Source organism: Castor canadensis, chromosome 3 (assembly GCF_047511655.1).
Source record: "Castor canadensis chromosome 3, mCasCan1.hap1v2, whole genome shotgun sequence".
NCBI lineage: Eukaryota > Metazoa > Chordata > Mammalia > Rodentia > Castoridae > Castor > Castor canadensis.
Window position 1 is genome coordinate 160930358 of NC_133388.1, and position 16402 is coordinate 160946759.

A 16402-nucleotide genomic window follows, 5' to 3' on the forward strand; every position below is an offset into this window, starting at 1 on the left:
GTGAGATGAGGCAAATAAGTGCAAGTGAGGTTTTTTTATTTCTTAAAAAGATGGATAAACTACATAAGACAAAGCAATATATTTTCTTACAAAGCTGTTTTTTCTTTTTTTGTTGGTAATTAGCAAGTAGTCAATTTTTTGCAGATGACAAAATTCTGTGGCTCTCCTAGGTATTATTATGATTGATTTGAAATTAAAAACATCCTTTATTCTCTTATGTTCACCTAAATTCTAACACATCCTCTTTTACTTTCCAAAGTGGTCTGAAATACCCTTTTGGAAACAACAACAAGGAACACACTAGAGCTGAAAATCTGGCTATTACTCTTCTAGTCTAGACACAAGTGCCCTAACTTATGTCTAACTTACCTAAGTGAGGTGCAGTTCTAAGACTGTGGCTAGTTATCCCTTTCTACCGTAAAGTGTCTGCATCCAGTGTCCCATGCTGTAGAAGGGATGCAGGAAGATGATAAAAGTAAATGGGAAGATATACACAGAACTCCCAGAAAACTAACCACAAATGTCTGCTCATCTGTCATGTCACCCAATGACAGCTATTTTTATCTCAGAAGCAATTTAACCCATTTTTATTTATTTATTTTATTTTTGGTAGTTGGGATTTAAACTCAGGGCTTCAGACTTGCTAGGCTTACACTCCATTGCTTGAGCCCTTTTGCTCTGGTTATTTTGGAGACAGGGTCTCACTTTTTGCCCACGCAGGCCTAGATTATGACTCTCCTATTTTACACTTCCCGCTGTAGTGGGATGACATGGAGGGAATCACCATGCCCAGCTATTGGCTGACATGGAGTCTCATGAACTTTTTGCCTAGGCTGGCTTCAAACTACAATCTTCCCAATCTCAGCCTCCCAAGTAGGATTATAGGTATAAATCAAAGATGCTTGGCTTAACAAAATTATATTTTTTAAAGTATTACACACTAGATATGTCATGCCATGAACATCAGATTTAAAAGTAGTTTTAGTAAGAATTTTTAATTGTTTTTTATTTCATATACTTAGACTTTGGTTCTGATAATATCTAGATTCAACTCAATATCTAGTCTCTTAAATTGAGAGACATTACGTATCTATTCTCAATATCAAGTAATAGTTCTATTTAAAATAATCTTTAAATTTTTAAGGGGTCTACATTAATAACATAAGTATTTAATTTACTGAGTACTATATCTTAGACAGCTGGCTAGATGCTATGTGAATAGCAGCCAAAGCCTGCTCTGAAGGAGTCCATTTGTTAGTGACATGGAGGTGAAAGGCAAATGGTGTAGGTGCATGTGATGCACCTTAGGGCTTCAGTGATCGCCTGTACTTTTAAGTTCATGTCCCATTAACCACCTTTCAAACTTTACACTCGAAGATCATATTGTCTCTAATGTCCTTAAATCTTGTTGCAATGCTATTCTGTACCATTGCATATACTGTTTCTTCAATCTTGGATATTTACTCTACCCCATACACTTTGTCTGCTTGATAAACTCTGATTAAACAACAAAAACAAAATCTGGGCATGGTGGTATGTGCCTATAGTTCCAGATACTTGGGTGGCTAAAGTGAGAGGATTGGAAATTTGAGCCAGTCTGGGGAACTTAGCAAGACTCCAATCTCAAAAAAATATAAATAGATAGATAAAAAAACAACATGGATTTCTCCTTCTTTAGGGAGCTGTCCTCTTCTCCCAAGATAATATGTTCTACATGTCAAACTATGATACAATATGGCTGTGTCTTCTCTTCTGGACTGAGGTCCTTGAGGTCAAAGATGGTAACTTATTAATCTGTGAACCTCCAACTGTTCTTGACAGAATAGATTCCATAAACATTTATTGAATTGTACTGAATCCACAGAGAACACTCATTCTTGAGAGTCAAGGAGAACAGAGATCAGCAGGCTCAGACTTACATCAGAGATCAAATGGGATGAAGCTCAAGGAGAGAAGCTACTGAATTGACAGCTGTGTGGTTCTTAGTGATCTTGGAGATCAGTTCTATTGACATAGTTGCCACATTGCTGTTGATTGAGGAGTTGATCAACATCTTTATCAAGCCTCAATTCTGGGCCATTCTATTCATTCGTTTTTTAAACTCTTGTCCTCAAGGTCCCCCAATAAATTATGATGATTGATTCCATTATAGAGAGACTTAAAAAAAACACCTCAGCTGCAAGAGTGTGGAGCATGTTAAGGTTTTACTTATTTCTAATCAACTCCATTTCCATATTTCTAAATATTGCCCTCTTCTTTAAGGCTTGCCACACTACCTTTATGCTTCCTCTCTTTCAGTAGACTGTATCTCCTATCTTACTGGGAAAAACTATTGGCATGAATGCCCTTGACTTTCCTCTTTACTCTTCTAAATTTTTTGATTTCCCTATGTCTCAAAGGCAGGTGTCTTTCCAAGCCTAAACCATGCACATATGCTCTCACTGCATTCCTCTTGGGCAGTCAACATTGATTATTCCCTCAGTGCCTTTTTCCTTTTCTCTACCTTTTCATTGTTTCAATATGCTGAAAAGCTGTGCAAGAGAAGTGCTAGCACCTCACATTCTCAAATATTTTTTCTTACTTTTGAGTTTTTCCCTCAAACTATTACCCTGATTCTCTTCTCTGAAATTTTCACGATCACTCCTCAATCAATAGCAATGTGGTAACCATGTCAATGGAGCTGATCTCCAAGATCACTAAGAACCACACAGCTGTCAATTCAGTAGCTTTTCTCCTTGAGCTTCATCCTATTTGATCTCTGATGTAGGTCTGATCCTGCTGATCTGTGCTTTCCTTGACTCTCTCCCCTATTTTTATCCTTCTCAGGCTCCTTTGCTGACTCCTTTTCCTCTATTAAAAGAAGACATTCAGGGGCTGGGGATGTAGCTCAATGGCAGAGCAATTGCCTAGCATATGTGAGGCCCTGAGTAAAGTTCCATGCTCAACTATATTCTCTCGGTTCTCAGTTCATATTCCTACAGTTTCTTACAAGTGCCAAGCGTCGCACAGCACTTTGTTCTATGCACTCGAGGCCCTCTATCCTTATCCTGGTTTCATTGAGTTTCTATCCATCCTGGAGGACTCAGCTTCTTGACTTCTGAAGTCTATCTTAGATATCCTTCCTATATGCTCCCATGGACCTTTTACTTTTAAGCCCTATGAAGGCAGAGATTGGATCTATCTTGTCCATTACTGCTTCCCTAATATCCAGCATAATGCTAAATGTAGAGTTAATGAATCAATGAGTGAATGACTTCATCCATTCCCAAAGATTCAATGGTCAATTACTTGTAGAAGAAACTCCAACATATCTAGCTTTAGACCTGATTTTTTCCCCCTGAAATTCAAAACCTCCTATAGACCTCCAAGGAATCAATAATATTGCTAATTGATAACCAGTAATGTAACCTCTCAAGTTTCTTCTTCCCACCGTGTTTCAGGTTTTCATTAGTGACACACCATTCAGAACACAATCTTTGACTCTTCCTCACCCTTCCCTTTTTCCCCTTAAAGGCAAATCTTATGAATTTAATCTCTACGATGGAACAAACAGAAACAGGAACAAATATAAAACTATTAGGAAGAAACAAGTGGCACCAGCTCCATTCCAACAAGAATCTCACACAACCCAGGTATCTAACCAAGCTAGGCTAGACCTTTCCCCCTGGCTATTGCCAGCTGCCTTCTTTCCTGACCCCATACCTTTCTTTTGCTCCATGTAGCCAAAGAGGTCCATGTATAATATTTAAATGAATAATGCATACACTCAAGGCACTATAATTAGGGTGGTCTTGGGTTCCCAATCTAGCTTAAGCCTGCTGTCTTGGCATGATTATTAACTGTTCCACTTTCACTCTTAAAAGCATCACATACAGACAAAAATTTGATGGTTTGTCTATAACTGCTACCAGTTAGATTAATGATAAGGCTCTTAGAAATGCTCAAGGATAAAGCTGAGGGTAAAGGAAAGAAAGGCAGTGTAGGCTTCTTGCTGAGAAACAGACATTTGTCTAATTTTCAATCCTATGAAATGAAAAGTTGTTCCCAAAAGCTAGAATGTCAAATGAGGAAGGTGAGTTGAAGCTTCACAGACTTCTCTATTAGAAATAAATACACCGGTGCCAGGTAAGATGGCATGCATCTGCAATCCTGCTACTTGGGAGGTTAAGAAAGGAGGATTACATGAGTTCAAGGCCTGTCTGGGCTACATAGCAAGACACTGTCTCAAAAAATAAAATAGAATAAAATAAAATGCACTAAATGATTGCACCTAGATGAGTAAATTTATTTGCCCTCCCACTTTATTTATTTAGCTTCCCTGCAGTTAGTATATCAGAATATTATCATTATCACCTAAGTAACTTCTCTTTGCTCACATTATCAATCCCCACTATGATAACCAGTACAGTCCTTAAGAGTAGTTTATTCACTCACTTCTCTGATTCTTTATCTGTGTTATTATAAAAGCACAGAACTGGAGGTGTCAGGAAGGGGCTGAAGAGGTCATTGATCCCCTGGCTTCCAAGCCCACACTGCACACATTTACTCTCCCCCCCAGGGGCCAAGTCTCTACTCTTCTTCATCTCCCCAGGGCAGTGGGGACAAAGGCAGGTAAAGGCATTAGGATAAGAAAGCAGAACTCAGTTGTCAATTCTTTGTCAGACCACACAGTAAATTTATAACATGTTCAATTGACTTATGGCATTAAAATCTGAATGTTTTTCTAATAATCAAGAAACAATCTGTAAGTAGACAACTGACTATAAGTAGCAAACACAAGAGATGTACCGTGTGTATGTGTAAATTAAAAAACTAAACACTACTTTTAAAATCTTAAAATCTTTATAAAGATGATGAAAATGATTTTTAAGTTGATGTAAGCTGATTTTATGATGGAATATAAAGATTAGATCATATAATGTCTGAATAATATAGTATAATTGTGGATTAGGAACATTGTTTCAATATCCTGGGTCATTAGCTGCTTTATTGGCCACCCAGCTCTTCCTTTCAAGCTGAAGAGTAAATAACAATGTAGTTGAGGTCGGAGAGAAAAGGCTTCCTTCATAGTTCAGTCATCCACTCTCCTCTACAGTGAAGCAGAGATTCACTCACAGCTGCAGCTGACATGATTCCAACCTAAACATTAACCTTCAGTGCTTTAACAGCCCAGCAGGAAACTTTTTGAGAAGGGATACAAGCACTGCCTGTCTGTGATCAGACGGCCTGGCACTGCACACAACACAGCTCTGAACTCCATCTCTCCTTGAGACGCTCAAAGGTTATGTAATCAGGAAATGCACAATGGGCGGCCTGCCTGCACCTCTCTACACCTGTGCCTATGACTCACTTTCTTGGCAACTATATTAAATAGAAGGGAAAAAAAAGAGCAAGGCCTCTCCTGAAAAAATCATTTACAGGCTTGAAATTCTGGAGTTCATCTTGTTTCACTAAACTCTTTATCTGACTGCTAACAAGACTATCAAATAGAAAAAAAGATATAGGATGTATACTGTGGAGACAGGAGGAAGAATTGGATTGGAAAAATGAATTGGAAAAAATGAAGACCAAAAATAATAAAAGGGAGTGGTAGAGAAAAACATTGTTTTAAAGAATTAGCGTATATTAATTATACAAAATAATGGGTTTCATTATGACATTTTCATTCATATATATAATGTACTTTGATCCTATTCACCCATCACCTTCTTTTGTTCCTCTTCTCCTCCCACTGGCATCCCCTAATCCTCAATTAGTCCTCCCTCTACTTTCATGTCTTTTTATTATTATTATTATTATTATTTAGATTCCACATATGATAGAAAACATGAGATTTTTTCTTTTTGAGTTTGGCTTATTTCACTAAACATGATAATCTCTAGTTCCATCTATTTTCCTGCAATGACATAATTTTGTTCTTTATGACATATGTATATATTATATATAATATCACATTTTCTTTCTTCATGCATCTGTTGATGTGCACCTAGGTTGATTCTATAACTTGGCTAGTGAATAGTATAAATAGTGTCATGATAAACCTGGGTGTACAGGTGTTTCTATCATATGCTGATTTGATTCCTTCTGATATGTACCCAGAAGTGGTGTAGCTGGATCATATGGTAGAATTCTATTTTTAGTTTCTCTGTATGATTCCATAGTGGTTGGACTAATTTTATATTGTCACCAACAGTATAAAAAATAATGTTTTGATAAATATTTTTGCTTTTTAATTGGGATTAAATAAAGAACAATATTTAAATTAAATTATTTTAAATACACATTTGTTTTTTAGCATTGCAAGAGAAAATGTTTCTATGATTGCTTCTGTAAGGAAATCTCAGATGCTTCATTAGAAACAATATCTTGTAATAACAGCTGCACTGTACTACACAGGAGATGGATCAAATAAATTATGGACTTCATCATTGCAATTTATATTTTTTCCAACCCTATGATATTCTGCATGCAATAATGCAGCCTTGTCAATTTTCAAAATCATTTTGAGAGTTTATGTTAAAGAGCATCTTCGTGGGCTGGGGATGTAGCCCAGCAGTGGAGCCTAGTGTTTGTGAGGCTCTGCATTCCATCCCCAGCAAAACAAAACTAAACAAACAAAAAAACAATGATCATATTCTTGAGTAGAAGTGGATTCCAATTTCCTTTCATATATATTACAGTGCATTACAATTTCATCTTTACCATGTTAATGTTTTCTTATTACTCCATAAAGCTTAGATAAACTCACCTAAGCTATGAGAATGCTGGACTTACTGAATGTGTTCCTGTTTTTAACAATGTCGAAAGTGGAAAAATAATGAAATACTTTCCACAACTGTCTGTGCTATTTGGATTTTTCTTTGCTGCAAAGGCTACATGATGACAGCTATGGGGTTAGATTCCAGTTATCATGCTGTACATGTGTTCTGTAGAAGCACCCAGCAAAGCCTCCTTGCTGTGCAAAGGTGAGCACAGTCTTGGGAAGGCATCTTCTTCATAAGTAGGGGCCATTTGATGAGCTGCAGCTCAACACTCTTCTGTGTGCCAATGAAAACAAGAACAATTTCTGTGAAGCCTTAAAAGGAAAAGTTGAGAATAATACAAAATATTGTAGTGCGTGTGTTGATTTGTTATGTTACATTTCAGCTGCTAGTTATGTAAATGGAATAGTCTCACATACTTCCTTTTGATATATTTAGTTTAATGATCATGTGTATGTATCTTTCTATGATTGCCTCGTAAGACAATTACATGAGGTTTTGCTGTCACCACCAGGCCATGAATGGAAGTAAGAAAGAGAAATGGAAAACTTTACAACTGTATGACTTAAAATGAGCTCCTCAGCACACTAAGGATAAGATGTGTCAAATCCTGTGTGCTGAGACCTTAACATTAGCTTATAGAACATCCAGCAGGTCATATCATCAGGATTACAAAAATTGGAGCCACTAAAAAAGTAGATTTTTATTTTGAATGGTTTCATTACAAAGAACTGATAAATGTATGAGGCAATGGATATACTAATTAACCTGATTTGCTCATTATGTAAGGTATACATATATCACATCATTACATCATCCCCCATAAACATGTACAATGATGTGTTAATTTAAAAATTAATAAAAAGCATATATATATGCTTTAAAAGTATATACATATATAATTAATTTAAAAATTAATTAAAAAGTATATAGTCAACTCTGATCACCAGGAGAGTATGGCAAATCAAAAGCTGTCTGCTGTTGCTACTCCTACTCCCTTCTACTCAGGGGCAGGTAGCACTGGAGTTATGCCTAATGGACTGAGAGGGTGGTACTGCCAGCCACCAAAGAAGAAGAACTAGATATCCTACAAAATCCATGACACTTCTTCATACGCTGTAAAGACAGAAGAAGGAAAATCCTCCAGCTACTGAAATATACAAAAAAGCTTCTTTTTCAAGTTCATAATAAACAATTATCAGGACCTGATAATTCTGGAGCAAGAGCAATGTGCTTTCATTGGTAGGTGTAAACAAGGGATTAATATAAAGTCTCTAAAAGATGGCAGAAAATTCTGAAGGTGGAGGGTCAGGATTTCCAGCTCTTATATTATAGAAACTTAAAATGGAGAAGATCAGAGTGATACTTTTGTCATTAACTCTCTCCCTCCATTATAAACAATGATATGCCAGCTCTTCCCAGCTTGCAATTCATTCAATTTTCAGGAATTTTGTGAATCAATTGTTAAACTCACTATCAAAATTGAATTACATAAACTTAAAAATCAAGAAAATTATATTAAAAACAAAGATAATGAATACTCAGAACTCTATGTTTTCTGATCTTATGTTTTACTGTGATTGTGGACTTGTGATTATTTACCCGCGTTGCATCTGTATGGTGGAAACTGTGTGATGTTGTGCTGCTGCACATCTGTACTCAACCATGAGAGCATTTACACCCAGAGATCAGCAAATGCTACAAATAAGGATACCACCCCCCAAACTAGCTGCTAAACCTTTACCATCATACTACTGATCATAGGGAAATACAGTTCTCTTTTCCTATCATTATCACTAAAGAAAGAAAGTAGGAAAAAGGCAAATGACACCAGCTAATTCAAATATTTACTGAAGGTAGACTGGAGGTGTGGTTCATGAAGCAGAGCACCTGCTTTCCAAGCATGAAGCCCTGAGCTCAAATCCCGGTCCCACAAAAAAAATGTACTGGAGGTAAAGCCACATACCAGAATACATCAATCCACAACAGAATATGCCTATAATATAGTTTACTTACAACTGTTTTAACTGACATTCACTTTTTAAAATATGGATACAGTAAAGACCCTTTGAATACCAAAAGAAGAGAGCCAAGAAGCTCTTCTTTAAATTTGTCTCTTGACATTCTGAACAGTCTTTATTTGGAAAAGGGTGAAGCTAAACCTCAAAAGTTATATTTAACTTCAGTCTGATAAGTGAATCAAAAGAGGTAAATTTAGTGGGGGAAAACTTGTACAAAGGGCAGCCTTGAAGCAAAAACATTAAAGCATTAGGAAAAATATAGTTGATATTACTGGGTCTTGATTCAGTGTCTTGACACCAAAGAGACCCAAGTTGCTTCACAGATGATTTTAAACACAATAAAGCAGATGTCCACTAAACTGTAATACCAACAGAAACATATTGCTGTACTGGAAGGTAAATAAAATAACATGGAATCCCTTCAGTGGGGCTCAGTAACTCTATCCTTAGCATTTATTTAAAATAATTAGATGATACTGTGCTCTAAAAAGCTAAAGGCAAAAAAAGAGTCCCTAGAGGTGTTTGTAAAAGGAATATAAATGCCCTGATACAGGATGCTTTCAGAAATCTCAAAATATTTACTTTAGCAAAAAGACAAGTCTGTTTTCATAACCATTCACAGCTCTAGCAGGCGAACTATTATCTGAGTTCATATGAGGCAGAAAAAGAAAATAATGAGCAAGTTCAAGCAATCCAACCTTTTTTTCTGCAAAAGGAGGAAAAAATGATGATTTTTAATGACTTCTCATATCCCAGTAGGAGCTCAAAAACATTACCGAGAAGCTATGCCGAGAGGGAATAAATTACAGATGGAGCTCTCCACAAATGGTTTCCTGCAAAGATCCTTGGGCTTTTCAATTAGAAATCTTAAAGATGGGACCTAGAGATTGCAACATCCCTGATACTGAAAGGCAAACTACTGCAGAGATCAACGCAAGATGGAATTTCATAAAAAAGATAATGTGATGACAATCACACAGAATTCCTGGCAGTTGCACAGACTCCACCAAAGAGAATTCAAAGCAAAAGAACCTAAGAAAATGCCAATAGGATAAAAGAATAAAACTAGCTTGAATCATTTTGGACAGAATGAAAAATCAGAAGGGGAAAAAAGAACGTGTCAAGTAAAGCCAAAAACAAACCATAAACTCAGGGGACAAAATAGACTAGGTTTTTAAGACAAACTTAGGCCATTGCTGAAGACATTTTAAGCAAAACTGGTTAAGTACACAATGGAATAAAACAGACAAGCACATTAAAAAAGAATTATTACTGAGTAGTCGAAGGCAATCTAAGAAACAAATAAGGATTTTATCATCAAATTTTTATTCACTAAAAGAACCCTTTAACAAAGGCAAGATATGTATTGAACCAATGGATTAAATCTCTAACAGTAATTTCTTAGAAATCAATGAACAAAGAATAATTCAATGAGGGAAGTATCATTACATTAGCATTTTTGGCTTAAAAAGAAAAACTTGTCTCACAGGGATGCTAATCCACACTAACAAAGCACATAAGACCTGATACATGACCCCAGAGCATCAAGTGACTCTAGTGAGAAAGTCAACCATCAATCATGCCAGATGTTGACATGATCTGGCACGCCATCTTGGAAGCAAGCTTTGGTGTAGCAGGTTGCAGAGTCAGGAGAGGGGAAGGTAACTGTGTGATCCTGTGAGTGTTCTCTCCATCAAGATGTGTCAGGCTGCATTAGATCAAGGGCAAACACAACAAGGGGACTGGACTTTGAGCACATGATAAAAGCGAGAGCACACAAGGGTGGGGTGAGGATGGGTAAGACACCTAAAAAACTAGCTAGCATTTGTTGCCCTTAACGCAGAGAAACTAAAGCAGATACCTTAAAGCAACTGAGGCCAATAGGAAAAGGGGAACAGGTACTAGAGAAAAGGTTAGATAAAAAAGAATTAACCTAGAAGGTAACACACATGTACAGGAAATCAGTGTGAGTCAATGCCCTGTATAGCTATCCTTATCTCAACCAGCAAAAACCCTTGTTCCTTCCTATTATTGCTTATACTCTCTCTACAACAAAATTAGAAATAAGGGCAAAATAGTTTCTGCTGGGTATTGAGGGGGGGGAGAGGGAGGGGGCGGAGTGGGTGGTAAGGGAGGGGGTGGGGGCAGGGGGGAGAAATGAACCAAGCCTTGTATGCACATATGAATAATAAAAGAAAAATGAAAAAAAAAAAAAAAAAAAAAAGATGTGTCAGGCTGACCAGAGGCCCAGAGGAGTAGACATCTAAGGACAATGTTTCAAGAGTAACATAAAGGTCTTCTTGATGTAACACTCTGTCTTCAGATGTGCTGAAACTTCATTACAAATCTTTCAGGCCTGTGAAGATGCTGTGTCTCTAGACAACTGCTCATAGCTGTTCTGAATGATTAAACAGTTATTTCATAGTCCATATTTCAAAAGGCAGTTTAGGTTCCTTGAATAAGGTAAGAGGGAATAGGGAGGCTTCACTGTTGCCCCAGGCAATTTATTACAGTCTGTTGATTAGGAGCACACTTGGAATATAATCACAGATATCTGAAAATACAGAATATTGGTCATTGTTGAAGCTGGATAATGGTGTATGAGAACTCATTAAACTATTTTCACACCAAAAAGTTGTTTTGAAAAAAAACAAACCTGCTGGCACTCATAATCAAACAATCATTGATTAACTGTAATTGGATTTATAACATGTTGCTGAGACTACTAACATGCCAATGAGTTCATTCATTTATTCAGTAACTATTGGAGAACCTTTCATAAGCCACCTCTAGTCCTGAATATACCTTGTAAGGTAGACAAAACAGACTATCTTCATAGACTCATGAGTCTACTAAGCAAAATATTAAGGATGCAGCTTCACATATAATATTCATAAAGATATTTTAAGATATCAAAGTAAAAGATTAAATAAGGTACTAGATATTCACTTTCACGTAGGAAATTAATAATAGGAAAGCAACGGTGAGATAGGGTCTGGAATCAGAACATTTGGTTCAAATTCCAAGTTCTCCAATTGCTAAATGAAAGACTTTAGGAAAGCATTCATCTTCTGTAAGTCTCAGTTTCTTAATCTCTAAAACAGGAATAACAACATCTACCTCGTAGGATGATAGACCTTGATGGTGACACAAGAATTAAATATATTTATTAATATAAAGTTATTACCATAGAACTTGACAGCAAATTAAATTACTGTCACATATAATGAAATTTATGATTCAAAGAGGTTCAGGAATTGGCTTTTCTGGAAATAAAAGGATTAAAAGAGAATCTAAGGAGATTAGTTTTTGATCCATAATCCTACAGTATTCAAATCTTCTGAATGAATTTAGATATCTGGTATAAACATCAGAAACAGGACTGGGAATGGATGGGTAACTACAAGCTAGCAAGCTGGGTGCTATGTGTGTTCTTCCTGAGTCTGCTTCTAGCAAACACCACCAAATGGGTACAAGACCAGAACACCCTGCTGATTCTATGCTCTGTGATTCACAGTGCTCAGGAATCCAAGCCTGACTACTACTTTGGTACACAATCTCTCTGGTAACAAAAACAAATAAAGTAACAAAAAGATTGAATAGTAATTGCCAGCACTCAAGAAACAACCTAATTATAAAGACACTGAATTTTACCATTAAGCTATAAAGAGGCTCATGATTTTCCACATTCACTCACATCCAACCTCACCCCTCACCCATGCCCATCCATCTTTTAGGAAACACAGCTTGATTCTTAATGCCATTGCTGAGTAAAGAAATAATGAGCTCTGTTAGTGCACCTGAAAATACACCGTAGCCTAGAGAAGGAGCACTTAGCTCATAGCACTTTAATGAAAACGTCCAGGACCACCCTGAAGTATGTAAGTGCGGTATAAGCCAAGTATAGAAAGGAGCTAAACAATTAAGGTAATGGATAAGAGTGAGTTAAGAAAAAACTAAGGTGATTATTAGACACAAGTCTTTCATACCATTCCTCCTATGCTGTAAAATGTTTATTCAAATGAATTTGTGGCAGCATCCTAAGTTTTGGTAACTCAATGTTAGCTCAGATGTCATTGGAAAATATTGTCAGGACAATGCAAATTTTATAGGAAAGGGGATACATGATTTTTTTCTTTCTTGATCTTTCTAGGGTTCTCTGAAACATGGGCAAAAAAGCACATTCTCCAACACTGACAGAAAGAGCCCCTTAGGACACCACATGTGTGCTTTGCTCACCAGTGTGTTCCCAGTTCAGATCACAGCCCCTTGATAAATGCTTGTGGAAATATCAATAAAAGTGTTTAGGCTAAGGAAATGTTGCTTGCAACTGCTGTCCTAACCGCTATCCAGTTCATCTTTATTTCCTGATCCTATAGTAGTAGAAACAGAAGCAGCAGCAAGGAGGACAACTATGCTGACAAACTTGGAGAACCCTGAGCCATTGTGGACATTATTGGATCCACACTGTGTCTAAGACCATCTGGGGAGCTGAGATGATTTGGGATCAGAGAGGATGAGAATAGCAGTAAATAACTGCTGAACAGATACATTAACAAATTCTACATTGCTATTACATAGCAACTTATGTCTTTCTAAAAACATCAATGCATGAATATAGGTCTAGTGACATTTATTGGCTCAACTTTGTGTGTTTCCTTTTTTTCTCATGAAATTTTGCAAACACACAACTGGTGGCAATATTATAAATCCTAGAGTCATTTGGACTGGCTTACTTGATGGGCCCATCAAAAGCCTTGTTTGTCTCTAGGAATGTGAATAGAATCAGTAAGAGTCTCTCACAAGAGCACTGGGCCAGAGAGTACTTTTGAGCTGTCAGATCATGGGGTGGAGGATGATATCAGGAGCAGAACTCCCAAGTGTTAAGAGTTCATCTAGCTGTAGCTGAAGATACTAGAATGATTTCAGATTTAGTCTGAAGTTATTAATAGGAATAAAATAAGGCAGTATCATTTTTTTCTTGTTTGAGGGGTTGTCATTAAAAGAAAGAGATTTTGTGTTGCTCCGCAGGGCATGAATAAGACTAAAAGTGAGCAGATCTGGGTTAAAAAAATGAAAAAAGACAACAATTTCCTCATATCCACAGGTATTTGAAAAGAGGTGATGACTATTAAAAAAATCAACCACCATTACCTGTTGGTAAAGGAAGAACTTAGTTCATCTTCTGTTAAAATACTATTATTTGTTTTTGTTTATTGAAACATAGTTGCAGTTTTTCAGTAATTCTTTCTCTTCCATCTTAGAGAGTGAGCTCTTTAAGCTAAGAATATTGTCCTAATCGTCCTCATATTAACAGGACATCATTTGGTACATGGCAGTCTCTCAATGAATGTTAATTATTAAATAACCAACAAAACACTGTGAAAAAGTTTCTTAAGAGATTGTCATTTTTTGCAGTCCATTTTTATTTAAGTTGCATTCTGAAACTCAGAACAGGTACTGAGTTGACTGAGTGAATAGGTAGTGACTTAGGAGTTGCAGTTCCTCCACCCTGCTTTCTTCAATGATGGTAAGCTCGTATTCAGGTCATTAATAGAACCTTACGTATCAGCCTTGATAATAAGAACATTTACTTATCCCATACAGTGCTCTGCTCCATACTACAAAAAAAAAAACCTACATTCTCTCGTGCAATCCTTATAAAAATGCAATGACATGAAATAGGAACTTTTGCATAGCAGAGAAAGCAAAGAAAGACACTTGAGGTCAGGCTGATCTTCAAGACTGAGCCTAGCCTTGTCCCTAGCTGTGTGAGCCTGACAAGGTTAACAGGTCAAAGTTCTAGTTTCTTTTTATCTATAAAAATATCTCATATGCTTACTCTAAGTTAAACACAAAGTCAAATGCAAAATGGAAAAATATATTTTAAAATTTAATGTTAAAATATGCTGTATTTTATTTACAAACTTTTTTTCTACTTTACATTTCAGTTGTGTATAGCCCTTCAAGACCTTGACACATATGGAAGTCTCACTGCATGAATGTCAAGTTCTTGCAGCTTTTTGGTTTCCTCCATGGCCGTCCCACTGTCAGCTCACACTTACCTCCCTGGTTTTTAACATGCTCCTTAAATCTGGCTCCTGGAAGTCCTCTAACTATCTTAGCCATGTATTTAGGAGGATATTTATATATTTTATCCAGTATTTCCAGAAATTTTATTGAGGAAGAGTTTTCAAGTAATCTAGGCTGCCAAAATACCAGAGAAGGAAGATTCTGGAAGAAGCAGTCATGTAGTTTCTTAGTATCCATAGAAAGCACCATGAAAACTACCAAATCTAGGAGACAAAAAAGAAGCATTCTTATCTTTGCCTGAACCCTATGTAAGAGGGAAAAAAATACTTTTCTTGAAAATTTGTTATTGCGAGTTCCCTCATGTGGGTTTGGTTTCCAAACTCACACTTGTCTAATTCCACATCTTTCCAAAATAGGACATGGGGGAAAGGGAGGGAATCTGCACACACTGTAGGAGGGAACGGAAAATAGTGCAGTGACTAAAGACATCAGAATGGAGGGTCCTCAAAAAACTACACATAACTCTACCATATGAGCCTAGGCATACTTCCAATGGAGTGTAAGTCAGCATACAGTAGAGACACCTGCACACCCAAGTTCATAGCACAAATAGTCACAATAGTCAAACTATGGAATCAGTGTAGATACCCATCAGCTGATGAATGGATAAAGAAAACATGATATGTGTATGTTTGTGTGTGTATGTGTGTGTGTGTACATTTTGCAGCCACAAAGAAGAATGAAATTGGTCATTCTTGGTCTTTGACCCGCTTTCAGCCTATTGAAAGTGTAGTCCTTTGCTAAGAAACTTTACTATCACTTTCACTAAAAAAAGAGAATGAAATTATGTCATTTGCAGGAAACTAGATATCATCATGATAAGTAAAATAAGCCAGACTGAGAAAGACAAATATCACACGTTCTCTCTCATATATAGAATCTAGATGTTAAAAAAAATGAAAAAATTGTAAAACAGGAAGACTGTTTGGAAGTGAATCAGTGGGAGTAGGGAGGTGAAAGGAGAGTGTGGGGGGGAGGAACATGATTGAGATACTTCATATACATGTATGAAAGTAGAATAATGAAAATCACTAAAATTCATTTTAAAAAGAGGGAAGGGGATAAGAAAGAATAATGGGGGTAAATTTGATCATACATATATGTATGTATGGAAATATGTATGGAAATATCACAATGGAAATATCAATATACAATTGATATACGTAAATAAAACAATGGTAAGCAAGGAATATATCTGTGAATAAACTGGACACAAGGATTGGTAGTAATAAAAGTACTGACAACTTGGGAGGGTATAGAACAAAATTAACAAAAATATTAGCCAGGCATGGTGGTTCATGCTTGAAATTCCAGCTAACAGGAGGTATAGGTAGGAGACTCATAGTCTGAGGCCGCCCAGGCAAAAATGACCCTATCTGAAAAAATAACTAAAAACAAAAAAGGGATGGAGGCATGGCTCAAGTGGTAAAGTGCTAGGCCCTGAGTCCAACATTCCCCCATACCACACATCTATATTAATATATAGATATATGGATATATGGATATATGGATATATAGATATATATC

General features: G+C 36.6%; 1 protein-coding gene across 8 annotated transcripts in view; it reads right to left on the bottom strand.

The window, feature by feature from the left end:
* The window catches only part of Rgs22 (regulator of G protein signaling 22), a 118657-nt gene that overhangs the window by 31373 nt on the left and 70882 nt on the right, over nt 1-16402 (bottom strand). The gene's annotated exons all lie outside the window — the stretch shown is intronic.